This window comes from Xenopus tropicalis, chromosome 2 (genome assembly GCF_000004195.4).
Source record: "Xenopus tropicalis strain Nigerian chromosome 2, UCB_Xtro_10.0, whole genome shotgun sequence".
NCBI classification, from domain to species: Eukaryota; Metazoa; Chordata; class Amphibia; order Anura; family Pipidae; genus Xenopus; species Xenopus tropicalis.
Window position 1 is genome coordinate 63,049,826 of NC_030678.2, and position 18,812 is coordinate 63,068,637.

The window sequence follows — 18,812 nt, forward strand, 5'->3', positions numbered from 1 at the left end:
GCCACAAAAGCTACGTATGAATGTGCTAACTGCAACACAATTAAACACAAGATCAGTGAGTATTTTAGTTTTGGGTAAAAGTGATTTTTTAATGTAGATCCATAAACCCGTCAGAAAAGTATGTGATGTAAATAATATTCATAGTGGGGTGATGTAAAAGGTGCTAAGTTTGCCCAGGTACAGTAACCTATAGCAACCAATCAGCAGGTAGCATTTTCTGGTCGCCTGTTTAAAAGCAAATATCTTACAGGTTTCTATGGGTTGCTGCACCTAGGCAAATATATATAGATATAGATATATATATAGGCAATGAAGGACTCAGCACTCACAGGACTTGGAAAAAATAAAAAAAGTCTTATTTTTTCCAAGTCCTGTGAGCGCTGAGTCCTTCGTTGTCTACATGGTTATTGCCTTACCCGGCACCCAGACATTTTACTGATTTTTTTTTTTTCATGTTATATATACATATACATCAGTATAATATAGTATAGTCATCTTCTTCTTTACTGTCCAACAGATTTCAGTGTTTTTTTGTCTTCTTCACAGGCACAAGTCTTTACCCTAAAACATCACACAAGACATTATATAGTCCTGCAAGTCCAAAACAGACTAGTCATTTTCTGCTCTGGAACACTACTGGCCAAGGTTAGTAAATGTCATATCTATCATTTACAAGGTGATATCAATATATAAGGCAATACATATTACAACTAACATTTTAGCCATATTGTTGATTGGGGTAATGTAATAGTCAAGTAGAAAAAACCCCATATATTAAATAAAGAGCATTTTGCAATGTAATACTCTCCATTAACCATATGTTACACTAAACAACTTTCATTACACATCATCATACAAACCGGATTCCAAAAAAGTTGGGACACTAAACAAATTGTGAATAAAAACTGAACGCAATGGTGTGGAGGTGCCAACTTCTAATATTTTAATCAGAATAGAACATAAATCACGGAACAAAAGTTTAAACTGAGAAAATGCACCATTTTAAGGGAAAAATATGTTGATTTAGAATTTCATGGTGTCAACAAATCCCAAAAAAGTTGGGACAAGTAGGTCAATTGGCAACATGATTGGTTATAAAAAAGAGCTTCTCAGAGTTGCAGTGTCTCTCAGAAGCCAAGATGGGTAGAGGATCACCAATTCCCACAATGTTGCGCAGAAAGATAGTGGAGCAATATCAGAAAGGTGTTACCCAGCGAAAAATTGCAAAGATTTTGCATCTATCATCATCAACTGTGCATAACATCATCCGAAGATTCAGAGAATCTGGAACAAAACGACACTGCACCACAAACAGAAATGCTACTGTAAAGGAAATCACAGAATGGGCTCAGGAATACTTCCAGAAACCATTGTCAGTGAACACAATCCACCGTGTCATCCGCCGTTGCCAGCTGAAACTCTACAGTGCAAAGAAGAAGCCATTTCTAAGTAAGATCCACAAGCTCAGGCGTTTTCACTGGGCCAGGGATCATTTAAAATGGAGTGTGGCAAAATGGAAGACTGTTCTGTGGTCAGACGAGTCACGATTCGAAGTTCTTTTTGAAAATCTGGGACGCCATGTCATCCGGACCAAAGAGGACAAGGACAACCCAAGTTGTTATCAACGCTCAGTTCAGAAGCCTGCATCTCTGATGGTATGGGGTTGCATGACTGCGTGTGGCATGGGCAGCTTGCATGTCTGGAAAGGCAGCATCAATGCAGAAAAATATATTCAGGTTCTAGAACAACATATGCTCCCATCCAGATGTCATCTCTTTCAGGGAAGACCCTGCATTTTTCAACAAGATAATGCCAGACCACATTCTGCATCAATCACAACATCATGGCTGCGTAGGAGAAGGATCCGGGTACTGAAATGGCCAGTCTGCTGTCCAGATCTTTCACCTATAGAGAACATTTGGCGCATCATAAAGAGGAAGGTGCGACAAAGAAGGCCCAAGAAGATTGAACAGTTAGAGGCCTGTATTAGACAAGAATGGGAGAGCATTCCTATTCCTAAACTTGAGAAACTGGTCTCCTCGGTCCCCAGATGTCTGTTGTAAGAAGAAGGGGAGATGCCACACAGTGGTGAAAATGGCCTTGTCCCAACTTTTTTGGGATTTGTTGACACCATGAAATTCTGAATCAACATATTTTTCCCTTAAAATGGTACATTTTCTCAGTTTAAACTTTTGTTCCGTGATTTATGTTCTATTCTGAATAAAATATTAGAAGTTGGCACCTCCACATCATTGCGTTCAGTTTTTATTCACAATTTGTTTAGTGTCCCAACTTTTTTGGAATCCGGGTTGTATATTAATCACGCTGTAACCAGTAGTCAAGGTTTAACCTAATTAGTATTTGTTCAGTGTCCTGCATCAAATTTTTCTAGGACCTTTATGAGGTAAGACAGTAAGGTCAGGGGAATCTCATACTTAGTAAAATATAATTAAGTAACAGGCCTATTTTGTATTGCATATTTCTTACCAAAAAACCCTTAAAGGGGTGGTTTGCCTTTAAATTTACTTGTAGTATGATATAGACATTCATATTATGTTTGCAGTTGTTTTAATTTTTTATTTTTAGTTGTATCTTAATTATTTAGCTTTTAGTTCAGCAACTCTTTAGTGCGGAATTTCAGCAGCTATCTTGTTGCTATCCTAGCACCCAGGTATTGGCCTGAAAAATGACTAAGGTCAGAGAAGCCCTCTCCTATTCAGAGAGAGAATTAATAAAAATTAACAATAACAACAATATTGTAGCCTTGGATAGCAATAGTTTTTTTGGCTGCTGGGGTCATTGACAGCTGTAAAAAAGTAGCAAAAGCAGATATATAATTAAACTTAAAAAAAATTAAAAATAAAGGCCAGTTGAAAAGTTTCTGAGACATTCTATAACTAATAAGGTGAACAACCCCTTTAATATACAGGCAATCTCTAATGTATTGTTCAAGGGGTTTGCAGTGGGAGAGCATATCTTTCCATGAATAACTTTTATTGCGTTGCCCAGTAATGTGTTATAGCTGGTAATTGTGGCATTAGATGGTTAAAATTGCAACTAATTTACTCTACCCCCTCACCAACACACATGCACAGAGATAAATCTAATCCAATCAACATGCAAAGAAAATAGAAACAGGAACAATATTCTGTCCCACTAATTTTGTTTGCACTCAGCAAATGTTCTCTCTCCTGTTAAAATGCTAAATAACAGAAAAAGAAGAAAAGGGTATAATACTTGACTGTAAAAAAAAAATCTCTTTAAAAGACAGTAGAACAGTAGATTTCAAATGTCCACCACCAAAAACTGGGTTTCTTTAATAGTTTATACAATGCTAATGCACATTTTAATAAAAAATTGATTACTTTTGTTACACAAGGCAACAAACCTATTTACTGACAATCAAAATGCCCCAATCTTTTTTTATGTGTCCACCAAATGTCTTGATTGCTGCTTGCACTTTTTCTGGCATTGAATCTAAAAGTTTTTTTAAAAATCAGAGAATCCATATTATGCCTCACACTTGAAAAAAAAAAAATCTGACTGAGTGAATTGTGAGTTGTGTGTTTCACAGCTTTTTCACTTTTCATTTACTAAAATTGTATCTTCTATTAGGGTGACTATAGGGAAAAAGTTATGTGAATCAGTATATTTAGGGTCATTGGCAACAAGTTTCTGGCTATTAGTTGTACAGGTATAGAACCCGTTATCCAGAATACTCAGGACCAAGGGTATTCCGTATAAGGGGTCTTTCCTTAATTTAGATCTTCAAAGGATCTTCATTGGATCTTCTATTAAAAAAACAATGAAACATTAATTAAACTCAATAGGATTATTTTGCATCCTGTAAGGATTAATTATAGCTTAGTTTGGATCAAATACAAAGCACTGTTTTATTTTTATAAAGAAAAAGGAAATCAAATTTAAAATCTGAATTATTTCATTAAAATGGAGTCTATGGGAGGCGGGCTTTCCGTAATTCGGAGCTTTCTGGAATTCGGGTTTCCGGATAACGAATCTCATACCTGTATTTCTATTTGATGAAATTGTAGTTGATCCTGTGCAACATCATGTCTAACTCCATGTTTCAGGCTAAATATTTCCTTTTATATTCTTTTTGAAAAAGTGATTTGGAAACTGCTACTCTCCTATGGTCAGATTTCTTGTTGTCTTTAGACTAATCATTTCAATAACTGGAACAAGGCTTACTCAGCAGAATTTTTTTTTTTGTATATTATAGTACTTCATGTACTAGATGCTGTTTTCACTTAATTGTAGATACTGTATATCTAGTCTTGTTTTCAAATAACTTGGTTTATGAAAATTGCTCCATTGCACCACTATACATATTAGCTTACGTTTTCAGTACTTTTTCAGCACTCAGGTGAACACTTCAGCTTTAAACAGCTTTATTAAGCTTCCTGAAAGCTGTAAAATATATTAGCAGTTGTTTCAGTAATTCTAAGAGGAATGTATTGTACAAGCAAAGCCAATGTTTTACTATCCGTCAGTTGCACACAGCAACCCCATATCCCCCCTAACCCAGATTGCTAACTTTATTTCAGCTGCCCCAGAACTTGTAAACCCACATTTCTTTCCTACCCTGTTACAACAGAAGCTGCTGTCCTGGACTACTTGTGTGTAGTGATGGGCGAAATGTTTCAGCAGGCATGGATTTGCGGCAAATTTTCGTGTTTCGTCATTGGCAGATTGTTTCACGAAACAGATAAAAAAATTTGCAGCGGAAAAATTTGCCGCACGTCAAAAAATTGTCACTGGCGTCAAAAAAGAATAGTCACGGACGTCAAAAGAATAGCCGCACGACGAAATAATAGCCGTGCGACTAAAGAATAGCCGCACAACTAAATAAAAGCCGTGCGACGAAATAATAGCCATGGGCGACAAAAGAATAGGCGCGCGACAAAAGAATAGCCGCGGGCGACAAAAGAATAGCCGCGGGTGACAAAAGAATAGCCGTGCGATGAAATAATAGCCGTGGACGACAAAAGAATAGCCGTGCGACTAAATAATAGCCGTTTCGCGGATCTTTTGAAATTTTTCGGCGAAGCAAAACGAAATAGATTCACTCATCACTACTTGTGTGTGCTTTAGGGGGTAATAGGAAGCACGTCAGTATTTTTGTAGGCGTAATGAAGCACAAAGTCAACCTTGCAGCCCTGCATAGAGGAGGACTGGCACATGGGTCATAGCTATCCTCTTGTATTCCCCTTTCTTGCAAATCATTTATGTCAAGCAAAGGACCACTACGGGACAGAAGGCACTTTTGATTTCCTGTGTGGCAAGGACACAGCTGGCATGATATTGTGTGGTGTCCTGTCTGGGACAGAGAGATATTTTTAACTTCTTGAGGAACTTTATCAGATCCACTGGGTAGTACATGATCAGTGCTTTGTTGACACAGCTATTTCATCATTTTACTGTATGTCTAGTTGTAAAATGCACTGTGACAACTTTAGCGTGCATAGTTTCTGTAACCCATAAGTATTTTGCTTCTGCTTTTGTTCTGTACAGAAATTAAATGGTCAGTATAAACTGTCATTTAGACAACTAAGATGTTAGCTGATCAGATCCACTTTCTACTTTCTAACATGATAGATACATTTAATTGTGTTATTCCTAAATTAACATGATGTTTCAATTAATCATATTGTATATAGGTTTTGATGTCTTATCAAGCACTGAACAGCCAGCTAATAGCCGATTCAGTATAACATCTCTCTCACTGACTACAAGTGGATTGGAGGTGACTAAAAATTCAAACAGCACATCAAGGTAGGTGTAAAATCTCCAGTCAATCCACAAATAGTACCAATACTCTGAGTTAACTATGATACTGGGAGCACTGGGAGTTCAGTAACAAGAAAATAACTGCAATGTATAAAGCATTTTATTTACATGGGAAGTAAATTAGAAAAGCATAGGGTTTGTCTACATCTGCGCAGTGGGCAACTTGCACTTTTCCCCACACCGGTGCTTCAAAATGCACTTTTTGCACTTCAGTGTAGTTGAGCTCAGCACCACCCACTCCTTCCTGCCTTCCTTTCAGAAATGGGCCCTGCTGTGCCTAATGATGCAGGGGAACCCTGCAGCTACCCCACTTCCTGACCAGGCAGTAGCTTCAGGGCTGTCTTCTTTGACAGGGGGTATTTTTTGTAGGACCAAGCAGTTTTTCTTGCCATAGAAGGGCCGCTCCATTGTAAGGATGATCCTATTTTGATGCTTATTTAATCATTTGTGCATGGGAGGGACTCCAAGTATTTTCCTTTTGTGGCCCTACCTACTGCACAGTTGGAGTCCCAGAAAAGCAATTATTATTGGTTTAGAATTTTCTTTTTTCAATCAACAAATCTAGGCAATTTCTTCCTACAGCAAAACAGGATGTGATATACCTTGATTAAAAGGTAAATTCTCTTATCTTGCAGTCAAGCTTTTGAACCAAGGAACCTGCTCCTGATTTTAATTCCTGCACTTGTCATTGGTTGTATTCTTATTATGATTCTACTTATTCTCATAATAATAAAGATTCAAAGGAATTACGGTGAGTCAGAAGGTGATTGCTGTGTTCTCTTTTGTCTAAGAAAACTCTTAGCTTATATAAGTTAAAATAGATTAATGTAATGTCAAAGTGATTCATAATGTAGGAACAGATATATAAATAAGTTTGAAAATTAGTCTCATTTCTAAATTCCCAAATTTTCTTCCTTTTCAGTTTCTAAAATTCCAGTTTCTAGAGAAATGTTTTACTTAAAACAAATTTCCAAAACATTTTTGCTATAACATTTTTTTGCTCTTTTTCTGCTTTGCATAAAAACTATTGTTACTGGAACATGTTCCTTCAGCTCAGAATTGGTTTTTATTTTTTATGGAAACTTTTTTTGACATAATGAGAGAAAAAAAACTCTTTATACTACTATTCAAGAAACAAGTTTTTAATTTTTTCATAAACATTGATTAATGAGTTTGGAGTTTAGCCTTTACTTGAACAGGAAGTGGACAATTCTAATATTGTCCCAAAAACTCTCATTAGAGCTACTTCAGACTCAAAAAAGCACAAACCAACATTGTCACGTTTCTTTTTTAAGTGAAAGGTAGGCAACAGCATGGGAAGAATACACATTGGGGTTGATTCACTAAAGGTCGATAACGCTTTTTTGCGTTAAAAAGCATGCGATAATTAAGTCCCAATTCATCAAAGTCATTTCGCATGCGTTAAGACGTTAAAAACGCCCTTTCGCAATTCGTTATTTACCTTGCATAGAAATAATACTAACACATGATTCACAAACACATATGAAGCCTTAAACGTGCTAAATATCGAATTAGTCTGTGCGAATATTAACACCTACTTGGGGCAAAAGAAAATTGTGGTTCGTGAGCTTTTGGCAACACAACATGGACTTTGCAGTGGGATTTTTTTTAAGTATGTGTTGGCCCTAGAGTGATGCATCCTCCAGTTTTCAGGGAAATGGTCATTTTCAGAAAAGTAGTTTTCCGAAAGTAATGGTTACGTGCATAAAATCGTGCGCTAATATAGCAAGCAGCGAAATATATTGCACGCAGCGGGAAATAATGTACACTGCTGGAATTAACGTAAGAAAAACACTCATCGCGAGTTAAATAACGCAAAGAACATTGCTTCCTAATTATAACAAGTGTCCTTTTAGTGAATCGAGTGTTAAGTCGCAAAAAAAACGCATGCTATAAATAACGCTATAAATAATCGCCCTTTAGTGAATCAACCCCATTGTGTGTTATTAGAATTTTAAATAGGGCCCTGAGTTCAAGCAGAAGCAAAGTGGTTTTGGTATTACTATATAAATAGAGTGTTATCAGGTTGATCTTGGGACTGATCATTTTTATTTTAAAATGTAAAAAATTTTTTTGCTACAGCTGTAAATTGTAAAACTCAGTGAATGTGTTAAAAAAAACAACATGATACAGCTGTCTTTGTTTAGCTGCTAAATATAGGCAATAAATGACTGCTAATATACTAGTATATATGTATATCTCAATTTATGAAGCATTTGCATATGGAAATTCTCCCTAATACTAATGTATAAATGTCATGGTTACTTTTATGCTCATGCAGCAGCAGTGAATGTTTTAAAGAGGACTAAAAGACTAAATTGACATGACATCTTTTAATTACTATTGCTCCATTTTCCATAGCCAGGTGAACTATACAAAATTATATGCAGCATCTATGCCACCATAATTTACCTTACAGGTACTTCTGGTGCTGTCCTCCAAGTCTAGTACGTGCACAGTGTATTGCATGATGGGTACCATGCACAATGGAGTGACACACTGCATAATTAAATATAAAGGCTTTTTTGGGGGGGGGGGCAAACTAAGCTTTGTGAGTCTGAGACTGATCTTTTGTGCAAGTTCTTTAACAAGTTTTAGCACTCTAAATTATATATTTATAATAATGTTTTATAATAATTTATATTTTACATGCAAACATACAACTGATTTGGAACATATTTGTTAATTTTTTTTGGGAAAATGCAATTCAATGACTAAAATTACAAAACAAAATTAGAAAAAATGTTGGATGAGATCAGTGGTCAAAATCCTAACTAAAAAACCTGTATCATGTACTCAGACATCCAGAAAGTGTTTCATAAGTTTGACATGTTCTGAAATGGAAAAAAGTGACTCATGGAAAATAACACAGATTTTTTTTTGCAGTTTTTAAAAATCATTATTAACCCATTCTTACTGTAATTGTTCTTAAACATGCCCACAATTTGAATTGTGATAGTAACGATGGACAGAAAGCATGATTTTATTTTTTTATAATCTCTTTATTTAACCGTTTTACTTACTGATTAACAACAACATTGGTGTCATAGGTAACAATTACATTTTTTTATAGAGCATGATTTTTTGTAATCACAGTTTTTAATATATGTAGCACTTAGAGTGCTGCTTTTTGACGACATGCAAAATAAATACTGAGCAACTTGCAAATTTGTGGGGCATAAACGGACACACAAAAAACTGGTGCTTTGCCATGAGATTGAGATAAACCCTATGGTTTTACAGTTATAAGAAATTAGGTTTCTATTAATTATTGATATCATAAAACTGCACAAATTCAATCCTGTTTTAATGTGAGAACTCAAGAATGTTTCACTGAAGAGTTTGCTAGAAATTTCACTGCACTTTAAAGTGAGCAATTCTTTTTAATCCCAAAGCAGCCCACATCCATTCTACAAATGAAAGAACTTTTGCAATGGTTGACAACGACATACCGGAAGTGGAGCAAGTTGCAGAAAGTAATGAACTTGTAACTTTCGTTTTCAAAGACTATGAAGATATTGCTGGAGAAACAGGTACAGTTGTTTTAATGGATTACCCATCCTTGTCTGCATTAACAGTATACAGAAGGTGAAAGTTGGGCTAAGGTAGTGATCCCTAACCAGTGCTTTGCGAGCAACATGTTGCTCATTACACCCTTTTGTGTTGCTCCCAGTGGCCTCAAACCAGGTGTTCATTTTTGAATTTCTGGCTTTGAAGCAACTTTTTGAGACATAAAGTACAAGAATAAAGAAAAAGTTTACCTCCAAAAATAGCCTCCTGAAGCTAACAATCCACATTGGGCTACCAAAGAGTTAATCAAATCTCTTATTTAGCACCCCTCAGGAACTTTTTTCATGCTTCTGTGGCTCCCCAACACTTTTTATATTTAAAGGTGGCAGTTAAAAAAAAGTTGCGGACCCCTGGGCTAAGGGGTATAAGGTTAGGCTACAGATCATGAGAAAAATCTGTGAAATTTGTAGAAAATGCAGCTAGAAGCACTGCACTTATTGCATTTAATTTCTGTGTGGTCAGTGCAGCCCAGCATATATCATGCATAAAATAAGGAACACATATTGTTATGATGCAATTAAATGAAATGCATTTAGACCACTAGAGCTAAAGGCTGCAAGTCTGGAGACCACAATGATAATCACAATGCAGTGGTGCCACATTTTGCTTTGCTTCTGTGCTCAGGCAAGATAAGCTCATAGGTTTGCACCAAACAATAGGAGAAAACTACTATTAACCACTAGCTATATAAAAAGCAATTAAATGTCTACTGCACCTGGCATTTCCAGTTGGACTTCCTAACTTGTTCTTATCAGGCCTGCACATTACCTTCTGAGTCAGACCTTCCTAGGCACATTCATGTTTATCAGGCTGCAGGACTTTTCACATTGCCATATTGCCACACTACAGTATTTTACACTGCATCCTTACAAAAAATTCAACAGCTGTGTGGATAATTTTTTAACCAAAAAGTTGTTTAGAGAAATTAAAATATATATAGTACCTGGTATTCCCTGAATGGTATTTATTCTGGTAATAACTAGGCGTGTACCTTCTTAACTATGATTAGATTAAATAACATCAGGCTTGTAGAGTTCAATATGGTTGGCTGAGCAGAGTTCACACCCTAATAGCTGTAATAATCACAGTGTTCTGTAAAATAAAATTGTGCATTTGCCCAGTAGCGCTCAGGTCAAATAATTACAGTGTTTGGGTAAGTGTTTTGGGTTTGGGTTAGCATTCCTAGGTACCAACAGTTAGAAAAACAAAATGCCTACTACCCTAAAGATGGTGGTATCTACAGGGTTCCCACTTCAAGCTATGTAAATATGCATATCTGACAAAAAACATCCAAAATTTCCTTCCCAGCAGCATTCATGTAAACCGCTGGTAGGAAAACATATGCATCACCTGTGCTTTATAAAGCAGCAAAAAGTTACCTTGTGAAGCAATTTCTGGCTATTGTGTGAATCGTATGTTTTCCCACCATCGATTTACTTCTATGCTAGTGGGAAGGAAACTAAGGGCAACAAAGTGTCCTATATATCTAGATCTCGTTTTAATGGCAAATGACAATTATAAGTTCAATTGCAGACAATTTGCAAAAATGTAAATGCTGCATTATTAGCAACTTAGCAAAAAAAAAAAAATATGTGAATTGCATTACAAATTGTGTGTACTGGTGAACTGTATGAGTTGCACAGCACATATTACAGCAATTATTCTTTTGTTTGTTTTTAGAGATATGAATAAGGATGCACGTTTGTCATTCCACCTCTTTGAAAAACATAAACAGAAAAGAAGTTGGAAGTTTCTTTTGTATAAGATATTTATACTGTGTATCCTTTCGACTATTAACTGGCACTAGTTTAGCACTGTTTTGCCTTATAAATGCCCTTTCCCTTGCCATGCAGAGGAGTGATCACCAATACTACATTCTAGGGTGGCATGGCTGGAACTGTTGCTGCAAAGAATACTTCTCAAAAGAAATGCTCAAAAGAAGACTGCCATTTATTTCTATTTTAGGACTGCAGACATAATATTTTCAAGAACTTTATTTTCTCAAACAGAATGAATTTGTACTGGCAATGTTACTGTTATATATTTTCCTTTTTGATCATTTTTAGCGGATGATTTATGAAAGTAAGTGTTTCATGTTTGCTGCGATTTGAGAAAATTGCAGTGTGATAATTTTTCTCCCCAAAAAGTCATGGCTCAAAGCTGCAATATTTCAAGATCTGTTACTTCACTAAGCACTATTTATAGCTGATGACTTTTTTTTTATAAGGATGTAATTTTCAGTATTCATGGCTCTTGTGTATTATATGGATAGATTGCATTTTTTTAAGTTCATTGTTTTCTTATTAACTTTAATTTTGATCTACACAAAAAATACATAAAATAAATAAAATACATTTTTGTTATAGATTAATGTAAAATAAATCATTACCATTTAAACATGGCAGCGAAGTGGCAAAATTGTGTTGAGTTTTTCTTTGGTGAGCTCTAATTTCACTTTTTGATAAATCTGCCCTTTAATGTATGCAGAAAAGAATACTTTTTATTTAAAGGGGTTTTATGGAATAACTTCTGGACTCCCACCTCTCTCCCATGAAATCAATCTTAAACTCTGCTGGTAGATTCCTCCTGCTTTCTTTTAAGAAAGGATATCATGCAAAAAGCTTCTGATGACCTGGAAAACTCTTCACTCCTCTGTTCCTTACATCATTTAGTCCCTGTATGTTCCTTTACTTATGTCCTTGTAGGTTCCTAAATGTTCCTAAGCATCACCTCCATTCCTCTCAGAGCAGCCATATTTTCAGACCATCCACGTCTTTCCATTTCTTTGTTGCACTAGAACAATATCTGGTCCTGTTCAGTACTTAAAGAAGAACAAAGCCCTGGAGGATCCATGGTTCCAAACTGTACATTTGCACTCATCCAAAACAGCCCTTTGTGACCTACACATAGCTCAGCAGGGCAGGGGGACTAAACCTTGTGGCACCTAATCTTCTTTTGGAAGTGATTAAGAAACTGAGGCTGCATAACTAAAGCAAGGTCCAGAGTAGCTTTAACTGCACCTCCTTAGTGTCTAATATTGCTTCCTAAATTCAATTAAGTATCTGGTGTCTGCCACCCCTACTGCACTACTCTGCATTTCAGGAGTGTGGCCACTGCAGCAAACTTTCTACATAGCAGAACCTTTACCCTCCTGTTTGTGCTTGTATGTTATATACAACTCATACTGTAAGTTCTAAGAGCACTTACCACATGGCACTTAATTTCTCTATATTTATAGTCATTACAATTTTTGTCTTTATATAGTATATACTTTGGAGGAGGAGTGGTGTTTCTAAAGTTAGTGAATTAGGGCTAACAGATTTATCTTAAAAAACAAAGAGAAAAACTAGAAAGGGAAGTTTGAGAACAAACTTCATGTTGGTTTGGCGAAGTCACTGAAAGAAATCTGTTTGGTTGTTGGCTCCACTCCAAATTGTGGGACTGACAGCATTTTACAGTTCACCAGTAAAATGTGATTGGCTCTTGGTGCCTCCTCCCACTATTTCTAACTTTGAACCGCAAATACCTAGTGACTAACTTTGCAAAGTTTAACAACATTAAAATTGATAATTAAATAATGCCATCAGTTTAAATATAATCCAATGAAATATAATGGGTGGAAATGGATTGGCTGTTGGTGGCTCTGCCCATTTTTCCTAACCTTTAACCTTAGTCCCCCCGTGACCAGATGTGAAAAGTTTGAGAATGTGTTTAAAAGTGTGAGAATGGCAGCAGTGACTGACTGTGCAATGTTTGGGAACCCTGACATAAATAATGTGAGAAAGGCAGCATTTTAAATTTAAACCAAAAACATTCAATAGGTGAAGTCTAATTGGCTGTTGGTGGCTCCACCCACTTTTTTAGAAACTAAAAATGCAGTCCCTTACTGACCCTGGCGTTAAAACTGTGAGAATGGCAGCAGGTTGAATTTCCCCATTGAAAGTTAATAGGTAAAATCTGATTTTCTAACTCTGAACCACTGTTACCTGGTGACTAGCTCTGCAAAGTTTGGGGACCTTAATATTAATATTCAAAGAATGGCAACAGTTAAAATTTGAACGTATGAAGTCTATAGGTGAAATCTGATTGGCTGTTGTTGGCCCCGCCCACTTTTCTAAACTTGGAACGTAGTCACCCAGTTTGGGGACCCTGACATTTAGCATTTGAGAATGCCAGCAGTTAAAATTTCCCCACTGAAAACAATGAAAGAAATGTGATTGACTTTTGGCGGCTCTGCCCACTTTTTCTAAACTTGAGTGTGTAGTCACCCAGTGACTGTGCAAAGTTTGGGAACCCTGGCATCAAACCAATAAAATTCAATAGGTGAAATCTGATTGGCTGTTGGTGGCTCCGCCCACTTTTTCAAAACTAAAACTGCAGCCCCCTAGTGGACAACTATGAAAAGTTTGGGGACCCTGGTGTTAATACTGTGAGAAAGTCAATAGGTAAAATCTGATTGGTGCCACAAAAAGATAGGGGTCGGGATCGCTTAGAAAAGCACAAGCAACCTGCTCCGCTATAGGGTGAAGTTTGGGTGTTGTACCCCTAAAACTGTAGGAGGAGCAGTGTTTAGAAAATGGGGGGTGTTAAGAATAATAAAATGAGAAAAAAGTCAAAGAACAGTATGTTAGGTATTTCAACCCAACATAATTAATCTATATCCTGCTTTTAATAAGCGTAAATATTTCCTTAAATTAAGAACAAAGAAGTCAGTTGGTGTTTTACAATACAATAGCACCAAATAAGACAAACTTTTACTTCCTCCAATAATATAATCAAGCAAAGGTTATATAAACACTAGTCACTGTGTCATTGGCAGTTCCGGGAAAGGAATAATAACTCACCTAAATTAAAGAGAATAGATTTGCATATTGGTACAGAATGAAATAACCATGCATACTTCTATTAAAAGTGACCAGTGTGTTCCGTCAGATCGGTTTTTCTGGTGAAACTTTACAACAGAAGTATTGTTTGATCAATACACTCCTGTTTCTATGATGTGCCAACTAACACAAAAGATTTTGTTCTTTTCTGTCTCTTATTTGTCATTTACACTAAAGAACAGGACCAGTGCTTGGTGACCCAAGACAAATACAAGCAACTTGTGTCTAAAATCTGATATGGCTCATTGCAACATACCCCGGTACAACAAAACATATCATTATTTATCAAATAGTGCCACTGTTATATGGAAAAAATGTTCATGATTTACTAATGAGAGATTCTTTTTTGCAAATCGTCATACCTGCAGTGACTATGTCAGTATAAATTAGAAACTATTTTAAAGAGCTGGTGTTGTTTTGGAAAGACAGTTTTAAATTATGGGAGTTGTAATAAAATAAGGAGGGTGTTGGGTCAGGAACAAACACTTAAAGACTGTCATTCCTTTCACTGGCATCCTAAGATAGGCGTACCTGGACATAATAAGAAGCATTACAGCATAGTTCAGTTTCACTTCTCACAAGTTACAAGTGAAGAGGAAGAAAAGAATAAAACTAAGTTCTTTTTATCTCAACCATTTCGTCTAAAGAAACACAATTTAAGCTACTTGTTTGTGAGTATACATTTTTATCTTTAAATATCAGAGTTCCTGCATGGTGTACTTGAAATAAGAGAGGATACTTTTTTCTATTATAGTACAGGTATGGGACCCATTCTCCAGAATGCTCGGGACCTGGGGTTTTCTGGATAAGGGGTCTTTCTGTAATTCATATCTCCTACCTTAAGTCTGCTAAAAAAAATATTTAAACTGTAATTAAACCCAATAGGCTTGTTTTGCCTCCAATAAGGCATTAATTATATCTTAGTTGGGATCAAGTACAAGGTACTGTTTTATTATTACAGAGAAAAAGGAAATCATTTTTAAAAACTGGAATTATTTGCTTATAATGGAGTCTATGGGAGGGGTCCGATACCTGTTCTAAAATAGCTTGAATATAACATCATTATGTTTTCTACACACCATGAGGATTAACCAAATGTTCTCAGAGTTCCTTTTTATTTCTCCAGTGTTGGTCTTTACCAATACAGGCAACAGGGGAATATTTTGTTAAATTATATTTATTCTGTAGACTTAAAAAAGTTTTTATTTCAAAGCTGTGAAAGTATTGTCCAATGATACTCCCATCCACTTGTTTATGCCAAATGTCATGCCCAAATACTCCCTCCATCAACTTCCATTGGATCCACCAAACCATGTCCTGATCTCCTCACTCCCTTGTGGCTAATACAGTAATTTTAAATCAAAAAGGTGAAAAGGCTAGATTAAATACTACTGCTTTTTAAGTGACAAATAAAGTAAACTATTTGCATCTATTACTGCTCCCATTGTATTCTCTGACAGCGCCTGCTTTTATGTTAATCATAAGCTGCAAGTATTTATGTAGCAAAGTTAAAGTACAGGTATGACATCTGTTATCTGGAAACCCATTATATAGAAGGTTCTAATTACAGGCAGACTATCTCCTGTAATATAATGTGGTGCACACTAAGGGGCAGATTAATCAAACTGTTTGGAGTTTAATACATGAAAACTTGAGAAGCGCATTTATCAATGGGTGAAAGTTAGAACCGTTTGATAAATACACTTCTAAATACACTTCTAAAAATCCCATAGGAATGAATAGAGTATCGGTGAGTATTTATGTATTAAGCTCTAAACTCACATTTTGATAAATCTGCCCAAGGTGTCACTACAACAGAACAATGCTTTATACATGTAAAGTAAGTAGGTGTAGGAGATTCTGCAGCCATCTTGGAGTGTGCTAAGATAACTAATACATATCTCTTCCAGCAAGAATGTCTTTATTGTGAGTATTACATACCTCACCATCTGAAAACCCATCATCAGAAACACTTCATCTCCTTTAAGCAAATAATTACTTTTTTTTTTAAAAAAAACAGTTTCTTGTATTTAATCCTAACAAATCTGCATGAATCCATAATTGTAGCAAGCCAATCCTATTATGGTAATTAAATGTTTTAATGTTTTCTAGAAGACTTAAGCAATCTGGGTAATGTTGACACCATCAGTATACCCAATTTCAAGCTGAGGGTCAGGATCAATAAGATGATTATCATTTATTATTTTGTTATGGACCCTCACTTGCTCAACTCCTAACCATATAAGAGTAGTGCCAGGAAGCACGACCAGCGCTGCATACAGAAATCATTTTGTGAATAGAAAATTCAGAGCTGGTACAAAAATCATGCACTCATTTCACAGTGTCATTACACTGCTTAAAATGTATTGCAACGCACCTTTTTACAGCATGGCATGTGCAGTTGGTTGTAATATATTTTTCTTTTAAGGTAAAATTATCAGAATTATTTTAGGAGTCTACTTAGGGTCAATTCAAAAACTGTTTCCAGGAGCCAGACCCAGGAGGACTAAACCAATTAAATTTTGTCAGCCAATGTTACATTTGCAATGGTTACATTTCTCATTCCTGACACTGAGGTGGTCCCAGAAAAAGGTTGTATATATTTTACTTCACTTAATCAAAGAATGTATGTAGGCTGATGTATCCTTGTGAGTCTTAGGGACCTTCTAATGTATTTTACTTTGTGCCTTTGAGACACAGTATGAGCTAATTCATCCCATTTTATTTCTCCTGGCTGATACTATAATCATTTTTTATTTTTCCACTCATAATGTCCGCTAAGATGTTTTAGTTATCCTGCTCCATTCATCTTGTTTGCTGCGATATTTGCTAAGGGCACTTTGTTAACTTAAACAGGTGGTTGACTGGAAAGTGAAAGTAAGTTAAGTAGAAAAGGGCTTCTCTTGTGGGAGGTGTAGGTGGGGTTTCTTTTTCTAATCAAATATAGAATCTAAAGGGGAAATTTGCAACATTAATGGGAACTGCAAACTTGTTGGATTATAGGTTGCTCATTAAGCAGGCAGCGGTAAGAGCCAGTGAATAGGGTAGAAGAGATGTGCCAGTTGAGATATATTTCTTGCTTTTATAAAGGCAAGTAGGTGACAGATGGGCCCAGTCCACCAATACCCTGGAGTGCTTACAGCAGCACTTGTTAAAATATTCTAGAGACTTTCTGCCTTTTGAGAACGCATTCAGCATTAATCTCTATAAACTTTTTTACATTTTAACAAGCGCTGATGTATTCATAGGTTCTTATAATGCTTTTGGTAGCCAATTTGTCACATGTGAAAAAAGTTGTGGGTGCGATTGCGTCAAATTGGGGGTGGTCTCGTAAAAAAGGGCATGGCCAAGGACGCATGGGTGATAAACGTGCTTTGCGGATTTTTTTTATGTTTTTTGGGCGAAGCAAAACCAGACAGATTCACTCATCACGAAATACCTCCTCTCATTGCTCTTTAAGTATGATAAATCACTCTAGCACAAACACTAACACTCAAAGAGGTATCTATTTCTATTTTTGCACAAACCAATACACTTAGCTTTCCCCCCAAAGTTCTTTTAAGTATTGGGCAAACAAGTAATTGGTTACTAGCAAGTTTCCATTTATTTTAAGGTAACGTTGACATGTAGTGAAAAAGTCATCTGAAAGGTTTTATAAGGTTTTTATAAGAGATCATATTCAAGTTTGTCTTAAAGACTGGCATGAAAAATGTTAATAAGCATGGTTTTATAAAGGATAGATCAAGTCAACAAAATGTACTTATTTTTTATGAAGTAGTAAGTAGAAAGAAGGGCAGTGGGGTTGCAGAAAATGTGCTCTGACTGGTTTTCCTTAGGCTATTGATACCATGCCACATAAACATTTGCTTTCTAAACAGAGGTTTGTTGGTGTAGGTGGTGCTATTTGTATATGGATAGAAATCTCTCTGAAGGATTTGTAAACACAAAGAGTAGTTGTCAGTTATGCAATCTGTAATTGAACTAGGATTCCAATTAGTTCTTATTCTATTAGTTCTTATTAGCTCTCTTCACCTCTTATATCGGTTATTAATTGCTTTATATGTTACTCTGTATGTCAAATGTATGAAACCTACGTATTGTACAGCGCTGCGGAATATGTTGGCGCTTTATAAATAAATGTTAATAATAATAATAATAATAATTCTGGATTGGCCCCTTTTTTATGCAATGTGCTTTTCAATATCTTTGAGAAGGATATTGAAAGAGATGTATCTGTGGTTACAAATTACATTAAACTATGCATAAACATATAATCTATCCAGCATATGTCGTCGTTGTAGAGGGATTTTGACAACCTGCTATCTTGGGATTTAAAATATGCAGGTTACTTTAATTAATTGGACTAATCAATTGGACTAAGACTAAGGGGCAGATTTATCAAAATGTGAGTTTAGAGCTTAATACATAAAAACTCACCCACATTCTATTCATTCCTATCGGATTTTAGAAGTGTATTTATCAAATGGTGAGTTCTAACCATCACCTATTGATAAATACAATTCTAAAAAT

General features: G+C 35.9%; 1 protein-coding gene and 1 long non-coding RNA gene across 2 annotated transcripts in view; both read left to right on the plus strand.

The window, feature by feature from the left end:
* Positions 1–452: 452 nt before the first annotated feature.
* On the plus strand, positions 453–6,553 carry LOC116408685. Its single transcript, XR_004221151.1, has 3 exons — positions 453–645; positions 5,679–5,793; positions 6,444–6,553. It is a non-coding gene; the product is annotated as an uncharacterized LOC116408685 (long non-coding RNA).
* Positions 6,554–14,755: 8,202 nt separating this feature from the next.
* Positions 14,756–18,812, plus strand: part of pigr (polymeric immunoglobulin receptor) — a 31,398-nt gene continuing 27,341 nt past the window's right edge. Inside the window, exon 1 of the mRNA XM_031896818.1 lies at positions 14,756–14,953. The gene's annotated coding sequence lies outside the window, so the exon portion shown is untranslated. The remainder of the gene's footprint in view (positions 14,954–18,812) is intronic.